The sequence below is a fragment of the Mytilus californianus genome, unplaced genomic scaffold (genome assembly GCF_021869535.1).
Source record: "Mytilus californianus isolate M0D057914Y unplaced genomic scaffold, xbMytCali1.0.p SCAF_14, whole genome shotgun sequence".
Classification (NCBI taxonomy): Eukaryota; Metazoa; Mollusca; class Bivalvia; order Mytilida; family Mytilidae; genus Mytilus; species Mytilus californianus.
The window spans coordinates 2,643,450-2,656,889 of record NW_026262626.1 but is presented as its reverse complement, the minus strand read 5'-3'; the positions used below and the strand labels follow the sequence as shown (position 1 = coordinate 2,656,889).

The 13,440-nt window shown below is 31.0% G+C and overlaps 1 protein-coding gene across 1 annotated transcript in view; it reads right to left on the bottom strand.

Annotated features, from left to right (window-relative positions):
• The window catches only part of LOC127724022 (uncharacterized), a 67,754-nt gene extending 54,349 nt beyond the window's left edge, over positions 1 to 13,405 (bottom strand). The window contains exons 1-2 of the mRNA XM_052230771.1: positions 13,308 to 13,405; positions 5,484 to 5,691 (exon numbers count right to left, since the gene is read on the bottom strand). The gene's annotated coding sequence lies outside the window, so the exon portion shown is untranslated. The remainder of the gene's footprint in view (positions 1 to 5,483; positions 5,692 to 13,307) is intronic.
• Between the last annotated feature and the right edge of the window lie 35 nt (positions 13,406 to 13,440).

Genomic DNA, 13,440 nt, shown 5'->3' with positions numbered 1-13,440 from the left:
GTTATCAAGCTAGCTCTTCAACCTTCTGAAATATAAAGCTTTAAACAATGTTAAAGTGCTGATAGAATAGCATTCCTATGCCTTAAAATTTTGCATTCTGCCATGTTTGTTGCAGATGAGACAAAAATTGACTTTAACATTCAGAAATTAATCCAATGTTTTTATCAAAGCAAATAATGAGACTGAGATATGATTGCATTATTTAAAACTTTATTCAATAAAAAATCTATCTAAGTTGTACTCATATACATGATAAATATCAAATTTCAGTCTACTTTAAATGATTTTCATAAATGAATGAATTCAACAATTCCTGATTTACAGTAGTTTGACAAGACCATGTATTATAAGACAGATTTAAGTTACTGATGATATTAACAACTAGAGGTCACAGTACAGTCTTCAACAATGAGAAAATCCCATACAATTTAGTTAAAGGTATAAAAGGACCTGTCAAGTTTCAGGTACATTTTATCATAGAAAGCATATAAAAATAGCCAGGTGGAATTGCCAGGTGAAGAAATTTCTTATGCTGCTTTTTTATCCTACATATAAACCTGTACATCAAAGAGGGACGAAAGATACCAGAGGGACAGTCAAACTCATAGATCGAAAAACAAACTGACAACACCATGGCCAAAAATAAAAAGACAAACAGACAAATAATAGTACAGATGACACAACATAGAAAACTAAAGACTAAGCAACACGAACCCCACCAAAAACTGGGGGTGATCTCAGGTGCTACGGAAGGGTAAGCAGATCCTGCTCCACATGTGGCACCCATCGTGTTGCTTATTTTATTACAAATCCGGTAAATAGTCTAATTCGGTAGGTCACATTCATGAAAAGGGAAGGGTATTGTAGTTAGGACGTAAGGAACATATCCGATCTAGGATACCCTTGGACCAGAGAAAACTGGAGTGATCTGATAAGATATGTATTTGCATTAAGGAGGTAAACATTACAGAGTTCTCTAAAAGTTGTGGTCCACAGGTTTTGTTCACTAAAATTTTGCAAAGGACAGACACAATTTTGGGTATTTATGCAATAAAAATAATAGTGTGGACCAGCAGATTTTCTTCAAGGACCAGCACAGGAAAAAAAAAAGATTTTGATAACTCTTAGTCTTTTTAACAGGTTTGAGTGCAAATAAACCAATTTTAAAATGGACACTTGTGTAGAATTAAGTATATATAAATGTATATAAAAATATTAGTTGTAAATTTATCTGATAAATTAATGCTATCAAACTTTTCTGTTACCATCTTAGAGAGATGTACATAAATATTAATCTACTAGCACAAGCTCTGATTGATAAGTAGATGACTGGGTTCCTGCTTAAGTGTAGATCCATCTTTGCACACACTATCATTACCTATAGCTACTTAAGCTCCATTATCAAATCAAATATCTAGAGAATAAAGCATAACAAAGAACTCATTTGTCCCGTACTAACTGTTACAAGGGACAAATTGTCCATTAACCTCCCAAATTATAAACCCTAATTATAGTGACAATGTTCAAATATTGGTTCTCGGCACTTTGCCGATCCTACGTAATCTCTGTGGTCCTAATTAAGCAATTTTTTTCCATCTGATTGCTATCTGATAATATTAATTGGCTAATTATTGTAAATAATAAGACCAGAGATTCCATTACTGCCTGTAAATACCAGTATAATATCTGATCATTATTGATGTTAGGGCTATTTCTATATACCATAAATACATGAAATAATGGTTAAATGATTGCTCTTGGATAAAATAATTTACCTGAAATATGTTCAATTCTTTTATGCAAACTAATCTTGAGTGGGTTTGTATCATTTAACAATTGGTTCTGGTAACCTATTAAAATCTATCTTTTTTTTTAAGATATTGGTTTATCATTCAGAGAACTTTATAAAGCATTGATGAATTCAGAATCTTCAAAAAAAAAATACTGACCACAAAAATGTTGTAATTGAGACTTGGCACATCAAAAAAACTAATTGTGACCAATATGGGCACCCTGGCCATGCTGCCCAAATCCCCTCCTAGTGATCTACATGTATCTTTACTTATTCAGCTATTTCTAAATGCTTTTGGTTCAACTACTCTGACACACATATGCTATTTATTTTGCCTGCTTTGCATTATTTGTTTTATATGTGGTTATCATGAAGTAAGTTCTTTCATAATATAAGTTCCAAACAGAAGGAATAGTCTGTAATATTATTTCCACTGGAACAAATATTACAGAATTTGTTCCTTATGGAATAAAGGGTATAGAATATTTTTGTTCAAAAAGGAACAGACATCATGGCATTGTTTATAACAAAGTTTCCAAGGGAACTTCTGTATAAGGCGGAGCAAATATATGTTTATAATGCCCAGTGTTATAAATAATAAAATACAATAGACCAATCATTACCCTATCAATATTAATTTTTTGTAAATTATGTCTGGATTAATATAAAACAAAATAAAATTAAATAAGCAAATTTATATCATGGTAAAAATAGATAATTTCTTTACAGTCATAGGTTCTTTGGTTTTGCCCAATGGAGAGTCAGTGGTTCAAAAACCATTATTATATGATTATTCACTTTCGTATACATCAACTTTGGTCTTTGGCTACTTACGTCTTCATATCTTTGTGTAGTAGAACAATGAACAGATCTTGGTCCAAAACAATCAAATCCAATTAATGATGATTTGTGCAAAAAATCTTTGGTATATAGATCGACAGTGCTTTCACATTCATTGAATTTCCCATACATTTCTGATGACACAATGTATATGTTATTACATCACATACTTGGTTAGTATGATTAGGATTATAATGCATAACATATCTATTTTGTTATCAATTAATTTTTTTTATTTTCATTAACCACAAAATTTACAAAAATAAAAATGGTACCCATGACTTCACACTTGTGTACATTGTTTTTGCTAGTAAAAGTCTGAAATTTTATACACAATTTAGTTATTTATCAAAGAATGGCAAAATTGCTTAAAGTTTTGCAATACAAATTTTTGATTCAGATATACACTGTAGGAAGCTCAATTATGTAAGAACTACATCAATTTTTATAAGATAGACTATATTCACATTGACAGATATTATTGTGAACAATCTAAGTGCTTCTTGCAATAGGTGCTCTAAATTTTTAGATTCACAAATTTGTTTGATAAACTGAAAAAATTGTGCATTTTCAAGGAAAGTGACTTTTTGTTACACCATGACTCTAGAAGTATTTTTTTTTTTAGTACTACTACAACTCTAAATAAGGCATATATATTAAGAGAAATCTTAAAATCAAAAGTACATTTCTGTTGTGTAAATAAATCAAGTTTTAAAACTTTAGAGAAAGATTATTGTTACTCAAAAAACGTTTTTTTTATTAACTTATAAAAATAAGAAAATGTAATATGATTGCCAATTCAAACGTGAAAATTAACAGCCTGATTTTTGAACAAAACAATAAACGAAAAAGAAAAAAAATGTCAGATATACAGCTACAAACCACAACCACTGAACTACATGCTCCTCATAGACTTTGGACAGGCACATACAGAATGTGGCAGGGTTAAACATGTTTGCATTGTATAAATGCTGCTTTTAATTTCTCCAATGTTTAAATGAAAAGTAGTTTATTTTTATCACAAATTCCCATTAAAACAATTCAACTTTAACAGATAAGAATTACAGTAATTACCTCTTTTGAAAGTCTTACAGTAACAGTAAGAATGTTAATTAATTGACATTATTTGGTAGTTTTTGAAATTATAAGGTCAAGATGTCAACTTGTAATGTAATTCTATTTAGGCTTTGATTATGACATGCATTTTTTTTAAATAAATTAAAAATCTAATTTCTAAGGATAAATCTCACAATAAATTCATCTACCAAAGTGTCTCAAAGGGTGTGAAGATAATACATCTGAACAGAACATCATCTTTTGTTATTCTACTTCCAGAATCTGATTATTATTGATCAAATGTCAATTTCAGCCTTAGATTTGAAATTAGACACTTATGCCAAAGATATCTACTAACTATAAAAGGTAATTTGACTTCAGTTGCTAATGCTAAGGTCACCAACTAGAGACTAAATTTTCTGTTTCATTGGGAAAGTTTCCTCTTAAAAAATACTGTTATCACATTAAAGCATACATATCTATCTGATTGACATGAATACCATTTATGTGCATATAAATTTAAAAAAAAAACTTTTTAAAAGTTTTATTCTACGGTCCAAGAAACATACGTTGTCTTCAATTTCAGCACATTTCCCTCTGTATACATTGTAAAATGAAAACATTGATACTGAACTTTAAATAAAAGCAAGATTGTTCTACATATGTTCATTGACTTCATTCCCCATAAAATCTCAGCTCTCAAGTTCCCCTCCCCTAATAAAAAAATTATCACCACTATAAAACAATCAACAACAAATTAGTTAGTGAATATGTGCTCACCAAATAACAAAGTATGTTTTTTAAATTGTCCGTATATATTGAAACAGGGATGACAATATAGATGACATGACAAAAGTAATAGAAAATATACAATACAAAAATAAGGAGATGGCAACTTTCCACCAGTAACCAAACTGCAAGGATTTAAACAGCTATAGGGCACTGTACAGCTTACACCTTTGCCTTAATTTTGTTACATTCATAACAATTGAAGGGAGAAATTAACACTTTCTTGCCCTACCTATTGAATATTCTAGATCTGCAACTGAGGTGACAGACTCTGAGAAGTTTAAGTAATTATAAAATATATAATAATGTTATATTGATTACAAACTTGATCCCATGACAATTAAAAATCATTTTCTGTGAATTAAATAACAGGCTTGCAATCAATTTTTACTAGGGGACTTAGCCTACAAAATAATAACTTTGGCATCAGGTAATATTATATAACGTAAAAAAAATCATTGTATTATCACATAAACCTATCGATCAATAACACTTATAAAAGTTATTTAAAATCTGTATAATGGATCTGTATTCTACAAAAGCATGTGTTTTTTCTTTTCTTTTCTTAATCAATTTGCAAACATAAAGCTAAGTCAGTATCTGTTTTATCTTTTATACATATCTTATTACTTCGTTGATTGACTTTAATTATTTTATTAGTTCAAGAGTTAAATACATTTTTAAAATTTTTATATTTATGTTTAGAAAACATCTTCAGAAAATAACTTTTTGGTGTATTTTTATCACACCCAAGGCACATTTCCAAAAGTAATATTCATTAATAGTTGCATTCTGTTGCCAATTATTTTCTCCTACTGTACCTTCAGTAATTAATTCCATCATGAAAAAGTTGTCAATTACATTTTAATGACTAAACATGCACAGGAAATTGATCACCAATACATAAACTATCAATTACAAGATCAAGTGATTATCCAATTAGATTTGTAAAGATAATGTAACCACAGGTGTTTGATTACACAAGATAATATTGGAATTTTCCTACCTTGCTTTCATCAGTAACATCTTCTAGTTTGTGTCATTGAAGATGTTCTATCCATAAGGCAAGTTGCTGTAACAAATGGACTGTTCCATTGTGGCATCAGAGGGGTGGTCAGGTCAATACATTGATTATCTGATTATTATTTTAATCACACTGCTCAAGTATTGTCAGTTGTTATGTATATATGGATAATTGTTTTTTATATCAATTTCTGTAAAATATGAATTATTGGTATTAATAATTGATGCTAAAAATGAATATAATATGATTAATCTATAAATATCTGGTAATTCACAGAAAAACGTCATACGAATATTTACTGATTACATATATTGAAAAATGTCACCTGCTCTGAACAAATTATCATGTAATTTTGTATTTTAAACTAGATCATGATAATGAATGACAAATATTATGACAATATTAATCAAATTTAATTCATCTATTTTGAAAATAAATAAAACAGGTCTTTTTATAAACCTATAAATCTAATTGCTCATTCACGAAGTAAGTTGAGAATAATTACATCTAGTAATTATAAGCATGCATTAGGTTAGGTTTTTTTTATATCATCATTGTAATCATCATCTGAAGACTTTTGCCTATAGGGAGTTTTCCGCCTGCCTGGTGAGGTCCTTGCCATCTGACGTTTCATTTAATTAGGACCTGTGACCTTTTAAAATGTTCAAAACCGAGATTAAAATTAGTTTAAAACTGTACATGAACAGTTTGTTAAAAAGTGATCTGGTGACCCGAGACCATTTCAAAATTTGATACTTGGACCTAAGGGGGTACCCTACTGGAGCCACATTACATGTATAGTGTGTTTGGAGTCCAAACTTTGGACAAATTCAAATTACTGTCACCATGTATAACTAGTTTTAATCCAGAAGAAAGTGTAAACTATTGGGTCAATTCAAGTTCAAGAACAAGACGACCAAACCTAAAAGACAACCCCAGCACTAGTGCTGCTGCATGTAATGTAATAATTGATGTTGATCTTGTCCAGCAGCCTTCTACTAGCTCTCAGTCTGAAACTGTGCAATCTGAAAGTGGCAGTGCTACAGCAGCAGCAGCAAATAATGATATTCCATATTATACTTCAACTTGTGACACAGACAGAGGGAAGTGAACAGAGAACAGGATATAACTAATATGTTAGATAAGATGGAAGATCTTAAGACAGGATTTTTTTTAGTGACCCTGATGGTGATTATGACTCAGATGAAATGAAAGATTCTGTTGTTCAAAAGTTACTCTCTTCAACAGACTGAAAAGAATACTTGAATGTTGTAGTTCATAAACAAATAAAAGATTTGAACATATTAAACTTTCAAGTTTTAAATTTGAAAAAAAAAACAAAAATAAGACATACAAACATGACAAAACTATAAAAAGGATGAACCCTTAGGATGATTTCTTGTAACACGACCGTGCGATGGCTTTTTTGCCAGTCAAGGTCTTTAAAAAACCCCATAAGTATGTGATTTCTTGTTATCATCCTAAGACTAGGTGTTTGTCATGTAGTTAATTTGTTACAAAATTTTGATAAATTCAGAAAAAATGAAAATTTGCATAATGTTTGGAATCTAAATGACGGTGTCAATTGTATAATTTTCAGATTTTCTATTTCGTAATAAAATTCTCACATATTCTCATTTTCAAAACCACACAGTGTGTGAAATGGTTATTAGTTTTGTGTCTAGAGGAAATACATTTAAACTACAACAAGTTTCCTTTTTAATCTAAAAATAAATGCACATCTCGTTTCAAAAAATGAATGTCTTTACCTAACAAATTTGTTTTCTTTGCAAAGTACTCTGAAACATATTTTTGGTAAAGCATTTTTAAATAAACATAATAAAGGGGGATAATCCAAATATTTTGAAGAAAACTTTTTCTTTTTGGATGACTTCCCTTGCATCAAGCTATACTTTCAAGCTAACAAATAAGTAATACATTTGAAATTATGAAAATGATCATATCTGTCAACTGACCCATATCCTTTGGTGACACCCGTAAATTTCATCTCTCACCCTGGATTTTTTAAATACCTGCAGGGTCCTTAAATAACCCCGGTATTAGGAAAATGACCCGTTTTCACCCGGATTCTTGAGCCTTTAGACTGATTTCATAGGTGATTTTCCTTTGAAGAACAAGCAAATTCGTAATTCTTCCTGGAGATTACTGCTAATTGGTATTTATACACATACGATATAAGGATGAATAAAAATAAATGAAATATATATATATACTTATGTTTTTTTTTAACCTCACAGATAGGGTACCTCCAAACTTCTTTTAATATGGAAATAAATGCCCTGGATCGAAACTGCTATAAGATGTATTCAACACACACAAAAAAAAAAACGTTGTCAGAATCTCACTTTATTCATAAACAATGAAAAATTATTACACCAGGGTTTTCAATATCACAAACTAGTCAAAACGTTTACTAAATTTTATCATCGGTATAAGGACATCATTTGTAAATATAGCTCAACATGCAGACTTCTTATACGTTCAGGTATTTCACATCCAATTTTTTATGGAAATATTCTTTATAAAGCACAAAAATGTCAGTATTCACCTCTGAAGCTAACAAAACCTTTAAATAGACTTATTAAGAAGGGATATAGTTACGATACTGTTGTCAGGTCATTAAAGATTGCATATTTTGGCGTTAATATTGATTCACTTATAGGGTCTTTGCATCGGCACTAAACACATTTATTTAAAAACCAGTTGTTGGCATGACACGGGTTATGTTCTTCTCATATATGTTATGATGGTATGATACTAAACCCCTAACAGGAAGGATTGTGCCTGATATTCATATGATGAAGACATAATCTTTCAATCAGTTTAATTGAAGTCTGGAGCTGGCATGTCAGTTAACTGTTAGTAGTCTGTTGTTATTTATGTATTATTGTCATTTTGTTTATTTTCTTTGGTTACATCTTCTGACATCAGACTCAGACTTCTCTTGAACTGAATTTTAATGTGTGTATTGTTATGCGTTTACTTTTCTACATTGGCTAGAGGTATAGGGGAAGGGTTGAGATCTCATAAACATGTTTAACCCCGCCGCATTTTTGCGCCTGTCCCAAGTCAGGAGCTCTAGCCTTTGTCAGTCTTGTATTATTTTTAATTTTAGTTTTTTGTGTACAATTTGGAGTTTAGTATGGCGTTCATAATCACTGAACTAGTATATATATTTGTTTAGGGGCCAGCTGAAGGACGCCTCCGGGTGCGGGAATTTCTCGCTGCATTGAAGACCTGTTGGTGACCTTCTGCTGTTGTCTGTTCTATGGTCGGGTTGTTGTCTCTTTGACACATTCCCCATTTCCATTCTCAATTTTACTTACCTAAACATGATTAAGATTTATTCAACACATTAAAAAACGTTGTCAGAATCTCACTATATTTAGAAAAAGTGAAAGAAATATATTTATAGCGATACACTTACCATGCTTACCATTTATTCAACACCAAAATAACGTTGTCAGATTCGCACTTTATTTACTAGTAACAATAAAAAAAAATATTTATAACAATACACTAACCAAAACATGATTAAAAATTATTCAACACAAAAATAAAATACTGGTTGTCAGAATCTCACTTTATTTAAAAACAATGAAAAAAAAAATGTTTATAGCAATAAAATTGAGAATGGAAATGGGGAATGTGTCAAAGAGACAACAACCCGACCATAGAACAGACAACAGCAGAAGGTCACCAACAGGTCTTCAATGCAGCGAGAAATTCCCGCACCCGGAGGCGTCCTTCAGCTGGCCCCTAAACAAATATATATACTAGTTCAGTGATAATGAACGCCATACTAAACTCCAAATTGTACACAAGAAACTAAAATTAAAAATAATACAAGACTAACAAAGGCTAGAGGCTCCTGACTTGGGACAGGCGCAAAAATGCGGCGGGGTTTAACATGTTTATGAGATCTCAACCCTCCCCCTATACCTCTAGCCAATGTAGAAAAGTAAACGCATAACAATACGCACTTTAAAATTCAGTTCAAGAGAAGTCTGAGTCTGATGTCAGAAGATGTAACCAAAGAAAATAAACAAAATGACAATAATACATAAATAACAACAGACTACTAGCAGTTAACTGACATGCCAGCTCCAGACTTCAATTAAACTGATTGAAAGATTATGTCTTCATCATATGAATATCAGGCACAATCCTTCCTGTTAGGGGTTTAGTATCATACCATCATAACATATATGAGAAGAACATAACCCGTGTCATGCCAACAACTGGTTTTTAAATAAATGTGTTTAGTGCCGATGCAAAGACCCTATAAGTGAATCAATATTAACGCCAAAATATGCAATCTTTAATGACCTGACAACAGTATCGTAACTATATCCCTTCTTGATAAGTCTATTTAAAGGTTTTGTTAGTTTCAGAGGTGAATACTGACATTTTTGTGCTTTATAAAGAATATTTCCATAAAAAATTGGATGTGAAATACCTGAACGTATAAGAAGTCTGCATGTTGAGCTATATTTACGAATGATGTCCTTATACCGATGATAAAATTTAGTAAATGTTTTGACTAGTTTGTGATATTGAAAACCCTGGTGTAATAATTTTTCAGTAATACATAAATTTCTCTCGTTAAAATCTAAAACATTGTTACATACACGAGCGAATCGTACAAGTTGAGATATATAAACACCGTAAGATGGTGACAAGGGAACGTCACCATCTAAAAATGGATAATTAACGATAGGAAATGAAAAATCATCTCTTTTATCATATATTTTAGTATTAAGCTTTCCGTTAATGATATAGATATCAAGATCGAGGAAAGGGCAGTGGTCATTGTTAGTATTAGCTTTATTTAAAGTAAGTTCAACAGGATAAATTTCTTTAGTATACATACTGAAGTCGTCATTATTGAGAGCCAAAATATCATCCAAATATCTAAAAGTATTATTAAATTTGTGTATCAGATGTTGTTTCGATGGGTCTTTACTGATTTTTGTCATAAATTGTAACTCATAGCAATACAAAAAAGGTCCGCAATGAGTGGTGCACAGTTAGTCCCCATTGGAATTCCGATAACCTGACGATATACGGAATCTCCAAAGCGAACAAAAATGTTATCTAGTAAAAATTCAAGGGCATATATAGTATCAAAGCATGTCCAATTGACATAGTTTTTTTGTTTATTGCTACTAAAAAATGACCTAAAAGAGTTTGAACATATATATTCACATTCTGACTTTTTAAATGCCCATTTAATTAGGTGTGTGAATTTTTTCTTAATGAGAATGTGAGGCAATGTGGTATATAGGGTAGAAAAATCAAAACTTTGAACAGATTCAAAAAATACATTTACCATGACACAAAAAAAACCTTGTCAGAATCTCACTTTATTTAGAAACAATGAAAAAATATATATTCATAGCAATACACTTACCAAAACTCGTTTACAAATCATTAAACACAAAACCAATAAAAATTGGGCGCGAACGTGTAGGGTGTGTTCGGACTTTGGGTGAGAAAGTGTAGGGTGCGAAAGTGAAAGGGGGGCGAACGTGAATGGGGGCGAACGTGATTGGGCGCGAATGGACCCGGATTCCTGTGTTAACTGTCATATTAAGTGACCCATTAAGTGCATGGCTTCACTTGACAGCTTTGGTGTCAAACACACTGTTAATTAACACCAATTACCTTACTTAAAGTCATAAATGATTTGTGTATTTCATAGTTGTTTGACAAAAAATTTGAGTTACTCCCCCTTTTTTGCCAACATACTCCTTGAATTTATGTTTTATTTGTAAAAAGATTAAATCTAAGGCAAATTGAATGCAAATACATATCAGAATATTACTTTCTATTATTTTACTACCTTAGAAAAATTAAAAATTTAATATTTTGAAAATCATTTTTTTCATCTCTTCTGCCTTTAATAAATGCTTTCACTATTAGATTTTAAATTGTATTTTCTAATATTAACTACCAAGAGCCTCATGGGTAGTCAAGGTCGTTAAAAAAAACCCTTCATCGTCATCCTTTTAATGGAATAATAAATAAAGCTCTATATTGTTGCTATATACAGCCTTAATATACTGTGAAACATGTGGCTTGTGGATTGATTAAAAACTATGAATGAAACCCCAAGAGGGGTATGGCTTGGCTTGAATCGATATAATTATATAGCTATAAATGCAATGAAAAAATAAAAATTAAATTAAAGTTCAAACTATTTTCAGTTAATACTTAACCATGTGAACATGTTTTGGAAACTGTTTGATTTGAAATATAAAAAAATGTCCCCTAAATCATGTTGTAAATACTTATTTAAATTCAGCTGAAAAAAGTTCATATGTGTTATGACCTGAGATTTTCTTCTTCAATGCAGGTCATGACCTGCATTTTCATTTTCATAGGTTGACAGGTATGAATCATTGTTGACCTGTTATTTTGCTCGCCACGATATATCCTTTTTGTGCTGATGCGATGTAAAGCAATCACCAATCAATCAATTGATCTGTTATTCATGTCCAATTATAATAATAAACTTATAACAAACAATCAAAATTAATTTACGTGACCCATTGATCTTATTAATTGAAATACATCTTTATTATGAAATAATATTAGGTTTCATAAATTATATTCATGTATTTACTTCATTCATGTCAATAAAAAGGTATTTATCATGTTTATGGAGAAAAAAATAAGACATATTGTTCACCTGATCTTAACCTTAAAATATTAAAGTTACTCATTTTTTTTTATAACACTATTAAATACAGTGCAAAAAATGAAACAAAATAATAATATGGGCATTTTGAATGTGGACGAATAGACCAGGGGCCAACAGGTATGCAGGTGAAAGCATTGTGGGCGAACAGATTCAGATTCAAGAAAACAGCAAACAGAAAGTAGAGACAAGTAAATTTGAATCAAGGCTTTGTAACTTTTTAATCATTGTGGCCAATATTAATGGCACTGTTCAATTACATCACAGAATCACATTATTTTACTACCAATTAAGGGCCCCCAAGGGGCATATAGAGCATACATGTATAAGTAAAAAAGAACATTGATTAGCATAGATACATAGAATTTAAATACACAATCACAATACAATTAGACTGTAATGAAGCCCTTGGTTTATAGTATATAATAGTTACATGAAAAATAAAAAGATCTAACTCATATTCACTTTAATAAATTTTCCAACAGCATGAAGGACCTGATTGTCTTCACAGCTTAAAATAAAAGAATTTTGCTGATTGTCCAGTACAGAAAAGTTTGGAATTTTTTGGCAAACAATGTCAAAGAGAGCATCTCTATCAGAGTTAAATTTTTAGCATGAAGTTAAAAAATGGATTTCACCTTTAACCATTTTTGTCAACACAGCCATGCAGCCAGAGGAGCATTTTCTTCAAATTCTTTCATTTCGAGGAAATTATATTTGAAAAACGGTCAAATTCAATTTGAAGCTTATGAGCAGATATAGCTAAATTTGCAAATAGCTCTTCAACATTAATAAGCAAATAAAACACATGTATATAAATTTTTTTTATGTAGAATTTGATTTCAAGGGACAGCTGTTTTGTGTTTGTATGTCAATTACAAGACTGCAACCTAGTCAATAGTAAATTTTATTTAGTCCGACAAGATATGTACAAATTAACATAGTAAACACAAGGATTTGTATAGTGTTTGTATAGTGAACTGTGCGAACATGAGCTCTGTACAGGTAGAGCTCTTAACCGGTATCACCCCCCTTTTTTTCCTTTAAAATTTGCGTTTAATTTTCTAATTTTCAAACCATACGTGTAGAATGTATTCTCTACTGGGTGAATCAGGAAGTAATAAAAAGTCCTTTCAGTTTCACAACCTGCTGCTGATGCTGTTTTCTTCCAGTTACCTCCCCTTTCCCGCTGACATTGAACTGTTGCGTGTCGAA